This window comes from Microtus pennsylvanicus, chromosome 21, assembly GCF_037038515.1.
Source record: "Microtus pennsylvanicus isolate mMicPen1 chromosome 21, mMicPen1.hap1, whole genome shotgun sequence".
NCBI classification, from domain to species: Eukaryota; Metazoa; Chordata; class Mammalia; order Rodentia; family Cricetidae; genus Microtus; species Microtus pennsylvanicus.
Genome location: NC_134599.1, coordinates 16,229,162 through 16,243,806, shown reverse-complemented (window position 1 = coordinate 16,243,806; position 14,645 = coordinate 16,229,162). Strand labels below are relative to the sequence as shown.

Genomic DNA, 14,645 nt, shown 5'->3' with positions numbered 1-14,645 from the left:
CTAGGACAGCCAGGACTGTTGCACAGAGAAACCCTGTCTTGAAAAACCAAAAATAAGTTAATATTATTTGTACAGTTTATGTATAAATTTAAAAATACATGTACAATTGATGGAGGAAGGTCATTGGTTAAATTAAAAGAAACTGCTTGACTCTCATTGGTTAGGAGATAGGTGGGAGGAGTAAACAGAACAAAACGCTGGGAGGAAGAGGAAGTGAGGTCAGACCCGACAGCTCTCCTCTTGGGAGCACACACCTCAGAGAGAGACGCCATGCCCCGCTCCCGGGCAGACACATGTGATGAAGCTCCAACCTAGAATCTTCCCGGTAAGACCGGTGCTCACAAATTATTAGAGATGGGTTGATTGGGATATCAGAATTAGCCAGTAAGGGCTAGAGCTAAGGGCCAAGCAGTGATTAAATGAATACAGTGTCTGTGTAATTATTTCGGGGCATAAGCTAGCCGGGCAGGCGGCTGGGGTGTTGGGGACGCAGCCCCGCCGCCCATATTACTACAAATAATCTTAAATTGGATTTAGGGAAATGGGCCAGTGGACCAAAAGCTTGCTGTACAAGCATTGGGGACCTGAGTTCAGATCCCCAGTACCCATGTAAAAGCTGGGTATGGTGGTGAGCATCTGCAAGCCGAGTAATCAGGGCTAAAGTCACAGCTCTCCAGAGCTGACAGGCTAGCCCATCTAACTGAATTGATGAGCTCCAGGGTTGGTGAAGAGACCATATCTTAGAAAAATAATAATGTGAAAAATACCCAACATTGGCCTCTGGCTTCCACAAACACACACACATTTGCATGTATGTTCATATATGGGTGCATACACACAAGTACATAATACATGCACCAAACACATATAAATTTTAAAAACCTAAAATGTTTATTCTATTAATAAACAAGTTTCCTTCTATACCGTTTTATCTTTTCTTTCAAGCTGACTCCATGGGTCCATTTGAAACTTATTAACTGCTATTCACACTGAAAAATAGAGGGATAATCCTCAAAGAAACAGGTCTCAAAATCTGAAATCATTAACACTTGCTGAGGGTTGATTTCCATGGGCTTGAGACAAATGAAACACAGTATACAAGAGATAAAGGCCAGGGATGTTCTGCTCTACTTGGAGGGTACAGTAAATGCTTTGCTAAGGAAGTAGCCCCCCTGATTAAATTTTCATAAATGAGGCAAATAAAGAAAAATGAAAGCATTGTAGAAGATCAGCAAGAAGAGACATTTGAAATGTCATAAACCTTATCAAGCACTCTCTCTGATAGTTGAAATAAGAAATGTCCCCAACAGGCTCATGTGAATGAACACTTAGTTCCCAGGTGGTGCACTGATTAGGAAGCTTATGGAGTCTTTAGGTGGTGGAGCACCTTACTAGAGGAAGTACATCACTGGAGCTGGGTCTTGAGAGTTTATGCCTTTGCTCTATTTCCTATTTTCTCTCTCTGCTTCCTATGTATAGATAAAATATGATCAGTCAACTTCCTGCTTCTGCCACCATGCCATACGTTTCCCCATGATGGACTTCATCTCTTTGGAACCATAAGCTAAAATAAATCCTTTCTTCATTTAAGTTGCTTTTGTCAGTGTATTTTATCATAGCAGCAGCAAAGTAATTAATACAGAAACTGGTACCAGGAAACAGCGTTTGTTGCCGTGAAGAACCTGCCTATGTTGTTTTTCAGAAGAATGTGAAAGACTCTGGAACTTTGGACTAGCAAAGCTATTGAATGTTATGAGCTGAGCTTAGTGGGCCATTCTCACAGAAGCCTTGAAGACAGTACTGCTGAAGGTAATGAAGACAGTGGAGGTCCGGCTTACGGGGTTTCTGAGATGAACAAGGACTCTATCAGCAATTGGGCTAAAAGCCTTTCATATGAGAATTTGCCAAAGAATCTAGCTGTATTCTGCCCATGTCCTGAGAAGCTGCATCCGCTAAATTAAAACACAGAAGGCTAATTTCTTTGGCAGAGGAAATTTTAAGATAGCATAATGCTGAGTCTGTGGCCTGGTTATTACTGATTACTCTAACACAGCTATAAAATGCAAAAACAGCAACAGATGTGTCATAAAGAAATGAAAGATGTACAGTTTGGTGAGGAAGCTGAAGACTGTAGTCAAGACGTGTGTTGAAAAGAGGCAGTAATGGTTAAAGAGTTTAACCATTAGAGAGAGCCTCCTGCTCTGCACTGGAAAAACAGAGAAGCTACCCTCAGGGTCAAACCCACAAGTATGCCTCCAACTTATGATGAGAACCCAAGGGATTTCTTGCTCCTAGCAAGCAACTGCCTAGTGAGGTTTTCATCAGTTTCCGTGTGTAGAAGCTTCTGTAGCTGTTGTCCAGGGGGTCAGGCAACATCCTAAGCTGGCAGGTGAACATGGTAGTCTCATCTATGTGGTAATGGTTCTAGAGACAAGAAACAAGATTGAAGAGTTATGGGTTCTTTCCCCACAGTTTATGAGAGCCACTGAGGCTAGGCAATGTGTGGCAGGATTAGAGTCCATGTGAGTAGATCTTAAGAGGCCATTGGTAAAATCAGTTAACGTGAAGCAGCCTAGATTACGTGGGGTTACTAAGATATTGGAGATGCCAGAACTGTAAGATAAGCACCAAGAAGAAGCGCTTACTGGGAGTTGATCTAGTCCAGAGGGGGCAAAAGTGTTAGATAGCAAAGCTGAAGGGGCAGAGCAATCTAAGCCCTTTAAAACTCAAGACCTAGACACATGACAGGATTTAGTGTTTGCCCTGCTGGGTTTCAGGCTCGCTTTGGTCTATTTTTTTTCTCATTGTGTTCTCCACTCCTTTTCAGAATGCTAATGTATACTTTGTATTATTGTATTTTGGAACTATGTGATTTTTTTTCATTTATTTTTTTACTTTACAAGGGGTCACAGTTAAGAAATTGCCTTGTATCTCAGAAGACACTTTGAGTTCTGGCCTTTTGAACAGTGGGAAGACCATTAACGGTTACAGGGGATGTTGAAGAAATTGAACTAAACGCATTCTGTATCATGTGTTGGCCATGGGACTGCTTTTTCTTTTTGCTTCCTGTGTGTTGAAGAAAATATGATCAGCCACTTTCTTCTTTTTAAATATTTATTTATTATGTATACAATATTCTGTCTGTGTGTATGTCTGCAGGCCAGAAGAGGGCACCAGACCTCATTACAGATAGTTGTGAGCCACCATGTGGTTGCCAGGAACTGAACTCAGGACCTTTGGAAGGGTAGGCAATGCTATTAACCACTGAGCCATCTCTCCAGCCCCCATCAGCCACTTTCTTGCTCCTGCCACTACGCCACACTTCCCCAGTATAATGAACTCCATCTCTCTGGAACCAAAAGCTAAAAGACATCTTTTCTTCCTTAAGGTGCTTTGTCACTGTGTTTGTCAGTGTATTCTATCACAGCAGCAGAAAAGCAGCTAATGGAACTCCAAGCATTCCACTTTTACACAGATGCAGAAAGCCACAAAAACATGCCATCCCTGATTGGGGGTGGGGGATAACACAGACATAGACAGATACACACACATTCTCTTATTTTAACAAAGAATAGTGCAGAATAGTACAACCAAGTAAATTTATTATTTACCAAGTAAGTCTAGTAAAATTCCTAGTAAATTATTTTCTCCTTGGAAATTTTTTTTTCTCCTCCAAGAAATGACTGTAAACTGTTTGGTAAATCACAGAAAAAGAAGAAAAAAAGGTTCAGTAAGAACCTAGCTGAAATTCTAATGAATTCTTCAAAATCTAGTATAAACCAGTATGCCATTTTGGAACAGCTGTGGATACCCAGACACAAAGAGTTAAGTGGAAGACAATCCACGTGCCTCAAACAGGTGTCCCAAGAAAGATTAAAAAATATGACAGGAAAGGCTACCTTCAATTAGTAAGAGACCCATGGCACATAGAATCAAGATCTGAGCTCTAGTCCCCAGAACTCAAGAAACAGGCCAGTAATTTTCATGGTGGCATGTGTCTATAATCTCACACTGTGGGTTGAGAAGACTAGCAGATTTCTGAAGCTCATTTTTCAACCAATCAAGCAGAATCAATGAACCTCAGAATTAGTGAAACCTGTCTCAAAAAATAAAAATGGAGAACAGTCCTGAAAGATACCCCATGTCAATCTCTGACTTCCACATGCATGTGCACACGGGTGTACATACACAGAGTGAGACAGGAGGCCAGAGGAGCCCTGAATTATTAGAACAATATGCAGAAAGAATCTAGGAATGGGTCTAAAAGCTTGCCTGTCCTCCAAAAGGGGGAAAAAGCCTAGAATTTAGAGAAACAATAGAAAACCTTTCACTTTGGTATCCAGGCAAAATTCATTGCTTAAAGGGAGAGTAAAATCAAAATGCTTAAGCCTCTCGGGAGGGGATGTGGTTTGGAAAAAACTCAGTGTGAGAAACAAAGAATACTGTTGCTAGGGTTGAGGAACAAGAAAAGGTAATGGGTAAGGAATGCTGCGCCAATCACAAGAAGACATCTAATATAACTAGGGGAAGGGTAGGGGGTTCCTGTCCAGGACTAACCACAAATAAATAGTAGAATATGACTTCCATAAGGGAACGAGAACAAGATTGCTGACAAAGCCCAAACCTCAATGCCTGACTACAATTCATTCCATGTAGTAATAAGGGCGGCGGAGCTGCGTTCCCAGCACCCCGGCCGCCTGCTCAGCTAGCTTAACCCGAAATAATTACACGGACACTGTATTCTTTTAATCACTGCTTGGCCCTTTAGCTCTAGCCGTTACTGGCTAATTCTGATATCCCAATCAACCCATCTCTAATAATCTGTGTGCACCGGTCTTACTGGGAAAGATTCAGCATGTCTAGCCTGGCGGCTTGCTTCATCGCGTGCGTCTGCCCGGGAGCTGAGAGCATGGCGTCTCTCTGAAGTGTGTGCTCCCGAGAGGAGAGCTGTGGAGTCTGAGCTCACTTCCTCTTCCTTCCAGCGTTCTGTTCTGTTTACTCCTCCCACCTATCTTCTAACCAATGAGGACCAAGCAGTTTCTTTTTATTTAACCAATGGCCTTCCTCCATCATTTCCCCTTTTTCAGTTTAAACAAACAAAAAAAAAGGCTTTAACTATAACATAGCAAAATTACATATAACAAAACAGTTATCAAGTAAAAGTTACAACAATCTTTATCATAACTAAGGAAAACTATAACTATAACTAACTATTCTTAACTCCATCAAAGACTCCAGAAAGATACAATACTACCTAAGCAAACAAGAAAAAAGCAACTTTTAAAACTCTAGAAATGACAGAGACATCTCGCTGCCTGGACAGTCACCCAAAGTTCCTCTGTACCGTTGGGGCATCCATCTTCAGCCTTCAGGCCCATAGTATCCAGCAGATATTTCCATAAAGCAGGAAAATTCAAAGTCAGTTCAGTCACTATCTGTTGTGTCCTGCAGAATGTCTCGCAGACTCTTTCATGAATCAGGAACCCCGAAAGATCATCTCACCTTAGGCAAGTTCAGTAGTCCTCTCTCTGCGGGTTCTCTGTGTCCAGTTTATTCAATAGTCCAGGGAAGAGCAGTTTCTTGCCCAAATGGCTATCAAACTCCATAACGAGCCTCTTCAATGCCCATCTTCCTCTTGAAGTAGATTGGTGCTGCCAGGAGCAGAGTGTCTCATTGTCATGAAAAGTCCTAAGTTATTAAAACATTAAATGTCCTAATCTATAATCTTTGAAAGACATGAAGAATGTCTATCTAAAATATATGTCTATATATCTAGAAAATCTAATTAACATGACTACAAGTTTTATTATTATAGATGATTATCCATTAACAACCTATATTTCTTAATTATACAGTACATATTTAAATGAACTACACAATCACAATACCTTAATCAAGATCAAGAAATACATATACATATAACAAAATTGACCTTAAAATCCATACCAATGCAAATTATTCATACCTATATCATTTCCCCCTTTAAATATAAAAGAACATTTATAAACAATATTTTGGGAACATGGGCGCAGTTTTTTCTCTCCAAACTGCTTCCTGCTGAATGGGGGCGTCGTTAATTAGGTCTTTCATGGTATAACCTGTGTGCTAGTTTCATCTCAGTTGGCAATTGAGCGAAACAATTTTCTGAAGATGTTCACAACAACCCTTCAGGAGGGCATGGTCCAACATACCGAATCAGGATAGATGGAATCCACAGGGTCTGGTCCTCTGTGAAACAAAAGAAGACCCTCTCCAAAGCATCATATCCTTAGACCCAAATTCTGATATCATACCCTCATGATATCCGTTCTGGTTCCACTTGGCAGCCCATATAATGAAATGTCTCTATGTACTTAGCTCCTTCACAGTCAAAAATTTTAAAGAAAACACAATGTACATAATCCAGACTCTCTGTGAATTTTCCGTTTTTACGTGGCTTATTTTTCTTTATTTCTTTTAATCTCTTAACTATCTGTACTCTGTCTCTTTAAAGACTTTACCTTTTTTTTTAACCATTCACTTTATTTTCTATATTCTTTTTCTTCTCTCTCCCAAGCCTACGTACATTCATCCAACAGTGTGACTCATTTAGTGGTCTGAATCTGTCCTATTGTGAATCTGCAATTTTTTACTATCCAGGAGCACTTTTGATTTGCGCCTTTAAATCACTAGGCGCTTAAGAATCTAAGCTGTGACATTTCTATGTTAACTTTTTGCTTTTTGAGCATATATCTTTGACCTGGAATAACCCTGTAGGCCAGGCTGTCTTTGAACTCTCAGAGATCCGCCTGTCTCTGCCTCCCAGGCATTGGGATTAAAGGTGTTTGCTACTACACCTTGAACTCACAGAGATCTGTTTGTCTCTGCCTTTTAGGCACTGGGATTAAAGGCGTGTGCTACCACACCTTGAAGTCACAGAGGTCTATCTCCCTCTGCCTCCCAAGTGTTGGGATTAAAGTTGTGTACTACCACACACAACAATCTTCCTTTTTTTGTTTTTTGCTTTAAGAACTTCAACTTTTAGTCTGCATATATTTTTAACACGCTGTAAATCATTTAAAATTTTCTTTGTCTTTGAATCTCTTTTTACTGTATCTCTCTCTCTTTTTCTGACCACATGAGGCTTTAATTTACCAAGCAATCTCAGTAGGACTAAAGGCGTGGCTTTGCCGGCTAGATGTAGCCCATTCCTTAGCTTTCTGCCATTCCAACCTTCTGCCTGAGGTACCGGCCAGAGCCGCATTCAGTGCCACAAGTCTACAGTGTTTCAAGGTCCCTGCCAGCAAGCGAGATTCAGCAGCCTGTGCTTGCAAATTGTATGAACCGTCTGTGTAAAAGAGTCAAGAGTTTGCCCTGGCAGGACAGCCCAGAAAGCTGGCATTTTTTCCTGTTACGGCTGAAAACCGAAAAGCATGCGTTCAGCTTTTCGTCAACACCATTTAAGTGTGTCGTGGCAGGACCTCTTAATGAGCTGCAGGGTTTTGCAGCTAAAGCTGAGTCAGGAAGCCTCTCTTAGAAGAGAGCGCTTGCTTGCCTATAGCAAGCAGAGTAGACCCGAGAGAGTGCTGCTACGAAGAAACCATGCATAAAACCATGTCATTTTGTTCTAGAATTACTTCCCAAGCTGCCTCAGGCTTTATGTGGAAGCAGTTGTCCACGTGGGCGCCATTTGTAGTAATAAGAAGCGGCAGCAGGGCTGCGTCCCCAACACCCCAGCCGCCTGCTCGGCTAGCTTTTGCCCACTATCCTGGGCCTCACTTCTACTCTTGGAAGTGTCTTGGAAACAGCAGAAGGAATCCACATTGGTAAAACCGCCTATTATCTCCATTCCTTTCCCATCTCCATCCTTTCCTCCATCCTTCTGATCTGCTCCGCTGCTTTACCCTTCTCTAAAGCATCCGCCAGGTTTTCTGACCTCAAAGGTGACAAACAGCTAGTGTCTTTGCTGTTATGTTGAGACAGATGCCTGTAACCCAGGTTGGTCTTGATCTCCTTGTGTCCCTGCTGGGGATACAAGCTTTAGCCAGCATGCCATGTTTATGTGCTCTTGGAGATCAACCCCAGGACTTCATGCATGCTAGGCAAGCGCTGGCTCTACCAGCTGAACTACACCCGAAGACCTCACATCTAGGGTTGTGATAAGTTCACACTGGAACTGAGTGCCTGGAGCAGAGTCCAGAAGTGGACCGATCGTTCCAACATCCTGATCTCTGTCTTTTTCTCTGCAGGTCTTCCAGACTGGGTCGTCTTCTCGGTTCCACCACAGTTAGGGTTGCCCCTCGGCTCCCAAGGGACAACTCTCATTCCCCATTTCCGTACATCTCTAGCGAATGGCTAAGAAAAAGTGAAGAGCCAAGCAGAAGAGGCTTCGTGTTCCCTTGGCCTGCTGCTGACAGCTGCAGTGAAACTAGGCAGCGGCCACACTGCTGTGGCAGAAGGCAGTCACCAACTAGGAAGGTCTCTAATTAGTCTTGTGGCCCCGCCCACTTTTTTCCTGGATTCAAGGCAATGTTGCCTCAAAACGAGGACCAGGTGCTGCTACAGAACACAGTACCCCCAGGGTGTCCCCCTCAGGTCCTCTCACAGTTTGCTGACTCCCCTCCATCCAACTTAGCATCTCTCTCCCCCCATCAGTCCCTCCCTCCTCCCCACCTACCTTTGCCATCTCACAGGCCAGCCTATTTTTCCTTCTCTTCTCAGCCACAGCCCCACTCTCCTGGGCCTCACTTCTATTCTTCTGACTCAAATTCTGACTGTGTTCCCCTCCCATTCTCTTCCTCCCTCCCAAGTTCCCCCACTTTCTTTCACCAGAACTACCCTTGTCTTCCTTCACGACACTCATCCACTCCCCTCAACTACCAGCTGGGCGCCTCCCCTCCTCTTTCCCATCACTCTTCTCTTTCCCAGGTACAAAATTCCTCTCCTCACTCTTGCCAGTCTCCTCCCCACCTCCAGGGCATCCATAGTTCCACAGCCACGTCCCCCAGCCCCAGCCCCCCTTCTGGAGGGATTTCCAGTAACAAACAAACACGGCAGTGTCCTCAATCCAAAAACACCAGGTCCCTTGGGGTGGCAGGGGGATGCAAGGCAAGCAAGGTGGACCCTGCAGTGTTCAAGGACCGAATGGCCCTCGCCGAAGCCCTAGCTGTCCGTGTGGGGCTCCGCAGAATTGCAACAGATCTCAAGCTACTGCTTCTGCAGCGCATGTTGCTCGGCACATCCACACCCGGCCAGGCCCCAGTCGTGGAGTATCCCATTTGTCTACAGTGCCTCTAGCCCCGCACCCGGTCTTGCCCCACCCCCAAGTACAAGATGGGGGCAAGGCTTCTTGCCTTCCTTCAACTACTGCCCTGTGCTCAGGGCCAGGAGTCTGGGCCTCTCTGCATAGATATTGGCTTGGGCCTCCACTTGTCTCGGGCCCGGCCAAAGCCTTGCATTTGCTACCACCAGAAAAACGGCAGGAAGCAAGTCCTCAAGGAGAGGTCGTCCTGAGGCAACCGCCTACAACCCAGACCCCAGAAGCTCAAGTTATGGACACACTCTCCCAGGCCGGGCCCCTCAAGTTTGCAGGCCTCCAATCACTAAAATCCAGCCAATGTTCCGAGCCTCCAGCTCAGGCACCAAGATGGGTCACTGCCTCCCTAAGGCCCAGATTGTCTACAGCCCCAAAGAGGTTGGCGTCCTCAGAATCTAGTCTCCAAAAGTTACCACCTTAATTCCAGAGCAGCGGAGACCCTATGGAACACCCTCTCCAAACCCCACCCCCCCTACCAGGACTTCTCAGACCTTAGGAAGCCACAGCAGCACCTTGAAGGGCTGGCTGGACGGAGGCCAAGTGTGTTCTCCTGCCCTGAACCCTGGAAACCCCTTGTGGAGTCTGCTCTCCCCTGGTTGAAGACCAGAAGCACCCAAGGCCCCATTCAGCCATCCTTCCATTTCACTGTATCCAATAAAGTCTAACCCTGAGACTTGTGTCTGTTTCCTACTGTGCCCACAGGGTGGATTCAAAGGCTATAGGATACGGTCTCTCAACAAGGTTGGAGGGAAAGGAAGGTCAAGGACAGAAAGTGCCACACATCCCAGTATCTGAGCTGCTTAGAGACCTCTGCAAGGCCCTTTTCAAGTTTAATTCTAGTCTGTGGACACATAATTGGAATCAAAGAAGAGGTCACTGGGCCCATTTCTCAGGGCATGCCTGGGTGGACACACAGCAGCCCATTTTCCTCATTGGGAAAGACATGGCGAACAACTCATTCACAGGCAAACAAAGAAATCCCATGTACAGACCAGAAGGCTCCAGGACTGGAGAGATGGCTGAGTGGTTCGCTAGCTGCTGCTCCTGCAAGTTCAGGTTCAATTCTCAGCACCCATATGGCAGTTCACAACTGCAACCCTAGTTCCAGGAGACCTAACACCCTCCTCTGGCTTCTGTGGGCACACTACACGCCAGAGAGAGAGAGAGAGAGAGAGAGAGAGAGAGAGAGAGAGGGAGGGAGGGAGGGAGGGAGGGAGGGAGGGAGGGAGGGAGGGAGGGAGGGAGGGAGGGAAGGGAAGGAGGGAGGGAAGGAGGGGGAGAAAGAGAGAAGAGAGAGAACAACTTTAAAAGGGGTAACAGTAGCCCTGCAGTGGTGGTGCATATAAGTCCCGCCCCTTAGGGGGCGTGTTCGCCTCGGGCTAATGTCTGCCTATAAATTTGGCGAGCAAGCTCCTAGCTGTTGCTTCTGCTTTCCTGGTCTCCGCGGGAATGGTGGTTCTGTAAGTCTATTTCTACATTAAAACTATATATATTTTTACAATCTGTCTGCATTCGTTTACGCCGCTACAATTCCAGATCAGAACAAAGAGAAGCCATCTCGATCATTAGGCGATGGACAACAACATAAAGTGCAATCCTCTGTGGAACAGATGTGCGAAGACTGCTGGAAGGTGAGTGGTGCAAAACCAGGAGGGTGCAGTGATCTAGACACAGGGAGCAGAAGACAGTGTTTAGGAAGTTTAAAGCCAAGGGTAAACTAAAAGTAATGACTTCAAACCCAAACCCAGCTTAGTTCCTGACACAAGGACTCAAGGCACAGCACAGAGGACCAGAGAGAACTGCAGAACACCCGCATCTCCTCTGTCCCTCTGCAAGGATTCACCATAAGGAAAAACTTAGGATGCATGAACAACAGCAAGAAAAACAGACATTTAGGGTGAAAGATGAGGCTCAGCAGGTAAAGGTGCTTGTTGCTCTTGCAGAAGTCCAATATTCAGTTTCTAGCATCCACATTAGGTTGCTCACAACCTACAACTCTAGCTCAAGGGAATCAACAACTTTTTCTGGCCTCCATAGGCTATACATACACATTAAAAAGTAATATTAAAGGAAATCTAAAAAAAAAAAAAAACCCTTCTACTAAGATTAAGAGATAAAACTAGCTGGGCGGTGGTGGCTCACGCCTTTAATCCCAGCACTCGGGAGGCAGAGGCAGGCGGATCTCTGTGAGTTCGAGACCAGCCTGGTCTACAAGAGCTAGTTCCAGGACAGGCTCCAAAACCACAGAGAAACCCTGTCTCGAAAAACCAAAAAAAAAAAAAAAGAGAGAGATAAAACTACCAACAGAATCAGAAATGATAAAGTTGTTGAAACCATAGAAGATGTTCATGTAACCATAATATTAGACAATCTAGTAAAAACAAAAAAGTAGACCAGTAAGTATGAGAAATGTTAAAGGAAGTTAGTTCTCCATGCAAGAGCATAATACCAAGTGAAAAACAAAAACAAAAAACAAATGAGGGGTGCTGGAAAAGGAAAATAAATATAAAAATATTTTTCCTCTTATTTTCCTTTTTCCAATTTTTGTATTTTTATAAGTGATGTGCATGTTTGTGTACTTGTTTACAGGTATGTAGGCATACTTGTGTGTGTAAGTGCACATGAACATTGTTACTCATGTATGTTGGAGGCCGGAGGCTGATGTAGGGAAACACTATCCATCAATCTTCCATCTTATTCAATGAGGTAGTCTTCTCAAACAAACCCAGAGCTTACCAATATGGCTAGATTTGCTAGCCAGCTTGCTCTGAGGATCCTCTAGGGTCTTTGCCTTCCAAAGCTGAAATTCCAGGCAGCTGCCATGAGCATCCAAGATTTACATGGGTACTCTGGTCCTCATGATTGTAGGGCAGGTTAACTAGCCACTAAACAATTTTCCCAGCTCTCCTCTTATTTCTGTTCACTTGAGGTTATAACTAATTAAACATAGTATAATATACTGTAGGGTACAAAACATATAAAGAAATTTTAAAATGTGCTATAGCATAAAATGGAAGATTAAAATGAGACCAACTTGCTGTAAGTCTATCATATGACATATGGAGTGACATTATTTTAAGCAAGATGTGAAATGCTGAAGACATGCATCTTTTTAAATTTGTTTTATTTTGTTTTTGAGGCAGGATTTTACTATATAGTTTTGGCTGTCCTGTGATGGGGTAGCTTTGCTGGGACCCAAGATAAAAGGTGTGCACCTTTTCCCACGGGACATTGCTGTGCTTGGATTTCTCATTTCCTGTTTCTTGAGTTTTCCCCTTATAATAAATAAAATATAATTGTTTTATCCTTCGCTAGCCTGGTTATTTCTACAGTCATGGAACACACTATTCAGACCAGGCTAGCCTCGAACTCTCAGAGATCCACCAGCCTCTGCCTCCTGAGTGTTGGGATTAAAGGTGGCTAAAATATTCCATCTTTTAAAACTTTGGACTAATAGTTCTCACCAGGGACAAATATTCTCCCAACATCACCCTACACACACAAAGAACTTTTAACAAAGCCTACATACACATATGCATCACACACACACACACAAGACAAAGAAATAAAACAAATTAAATGAGAGTCATGTGCTCAAATTAAATCAAGGGCCTCAACATAGATTTCTACCATTCAAAAGATACTATCCTAAAAACATAATGTTAAGCAATAAACTAGCTGTAAGATAAATATCTGATAAAGAACCTGTTTTTAGAATACAATGAATTGTTTAACACAGCAAGAAAATAAGAATCCAATAAAGTAATAGGGAAATATCTGAACAATGCAAGGATGACAACTCTCAACACATAATCTAGATAATCCAACTCATGTGTTTAATCTCTCCCACTACGCCTTTGCCCATTCCTGTCTAAATGTTTAATTCAATATTCTGGTTCAAACAAGGAAATATGCATAAATGAAAAACAGTATTCTCCCCTAGCTGTGGTTTTGTTTTTTAGTTTCAATTATCTGTTGTAGTCAATGGTAGTGAAAAATATTAAATAGAAAATTCCAAAACAATTTATATAAATTTTAAATGTATGTCACTCAGAGTAGTACAACAAATTCTATAACATCCCATTCTGAAATAAAGAGAATAGATACTTTTCTTGAGGGGTTCTCAGAATGTCAACAGTAGCCTGAGGCTATGTCACACTGCCCAGGTCATTTACTCAACTTCAGCAGATCACATGGGCACTACGACATCTCATACCATTACGAGAAAGGTAAGTACTTACACATTCTTACAGTAGAGTAAGATATGTTTTAGTCCTCCACTCCATCTTCATGCTGGTGATCCAACCAATGCCTTGGAAGCACTAGGCAAGCCCTTTACCAATAAACCACGTTCTCAGATGTTTCCTCCTGTGTAGTATAGCTCATCTCATATCATTTTTATATAATCTCCACATATATAATCCTTTAAACAATTTCACAATATTAAATGATGTATGTAATTTAATTAGTCTCTCACTGGTACTGCTTCAAATATTTTGACACTGCCATCAATACTATGTTACTCAGGAAGTAAAATTACTTAGCTAAAGTACCCATATTTTAATTATAATTTTTGTTTTGTTTGTTTTTTGAGACAGGGTCTCTCTACATTGACCTGGCTGTCCTGGAGCTCACTATATAGACCAGGCTGACTTTGAACTCACAGAGATCCTCCTGCCTCTGCCTCACAAGTGCTAGGACTAAAGGCATGAGCCACCACACCCAGCTTAATTATGATAATTTTTGATAAACTGTGCTCCACAAAGTTTAGTTGGGCTTTAGGAAAATAGGGAATGTGCCACCAACTTTCCATATCAGGATAAATTCTCATAGTACAGCTCCAGTTACTCAGGATAAATTTGTACAGAATGAAAATAATAAGAGATTTTTATATACATACTTTATTTCATTTTTGGTTTTTTGAGACAAGGTCTCATTCTATAGCCTAGTCTGGCCTAGAACTGGCTATGTAGCCCAGTACTGAACTTGTAATCTTAAAGTCTTCATTTCCCAAACACGGGGATTACAGATGTAAGCTACCACACCAGGCTAAAAAGATTGTAACAAGGCCTCGCATGATTTTAAAATCCTTTAATTTAAGATAATTTTTATTTAACACTTATAACATCCAATTTCTAACAGGATTACAATTAAAGCATAAGATCAATCAAAACCCTGTAAGTCCAAATAAAAGACTGGATAATATGATTGGTGATAAGGCCACATGCTTTCCTCCAAAGATGACTCTCATGAATTCCTTCCTTTCAAGTACATTATATGACCTATCCATTTCCCAGACCCTTAACCCCAGCTGGCCCTTCATCTGACCAGGGGATATGATGGAAATGAT

The 14,645-nt window shown here is 42.8% G+C and overlaps 1 protein-coding gene and 1 pseudogene across 8 annotated transcripts in view; one reads left to right on the top strand and one right to left on the bottom strand.

The window, feature by feature from the left end:
• Positions 1–14,645, bottom strand: part of Ncoa1 (nuclear receptor coactivator 1) — a 225,052-nt gene that overhangs the window by 159,835 nt on the left and 50,572 nt on the right. The window lies entirely within an intron of this gene.
• Positions 8,509–9,716, top strand: LOC142839581 (proline-rich protein 30-like; annotated as a pseudogene).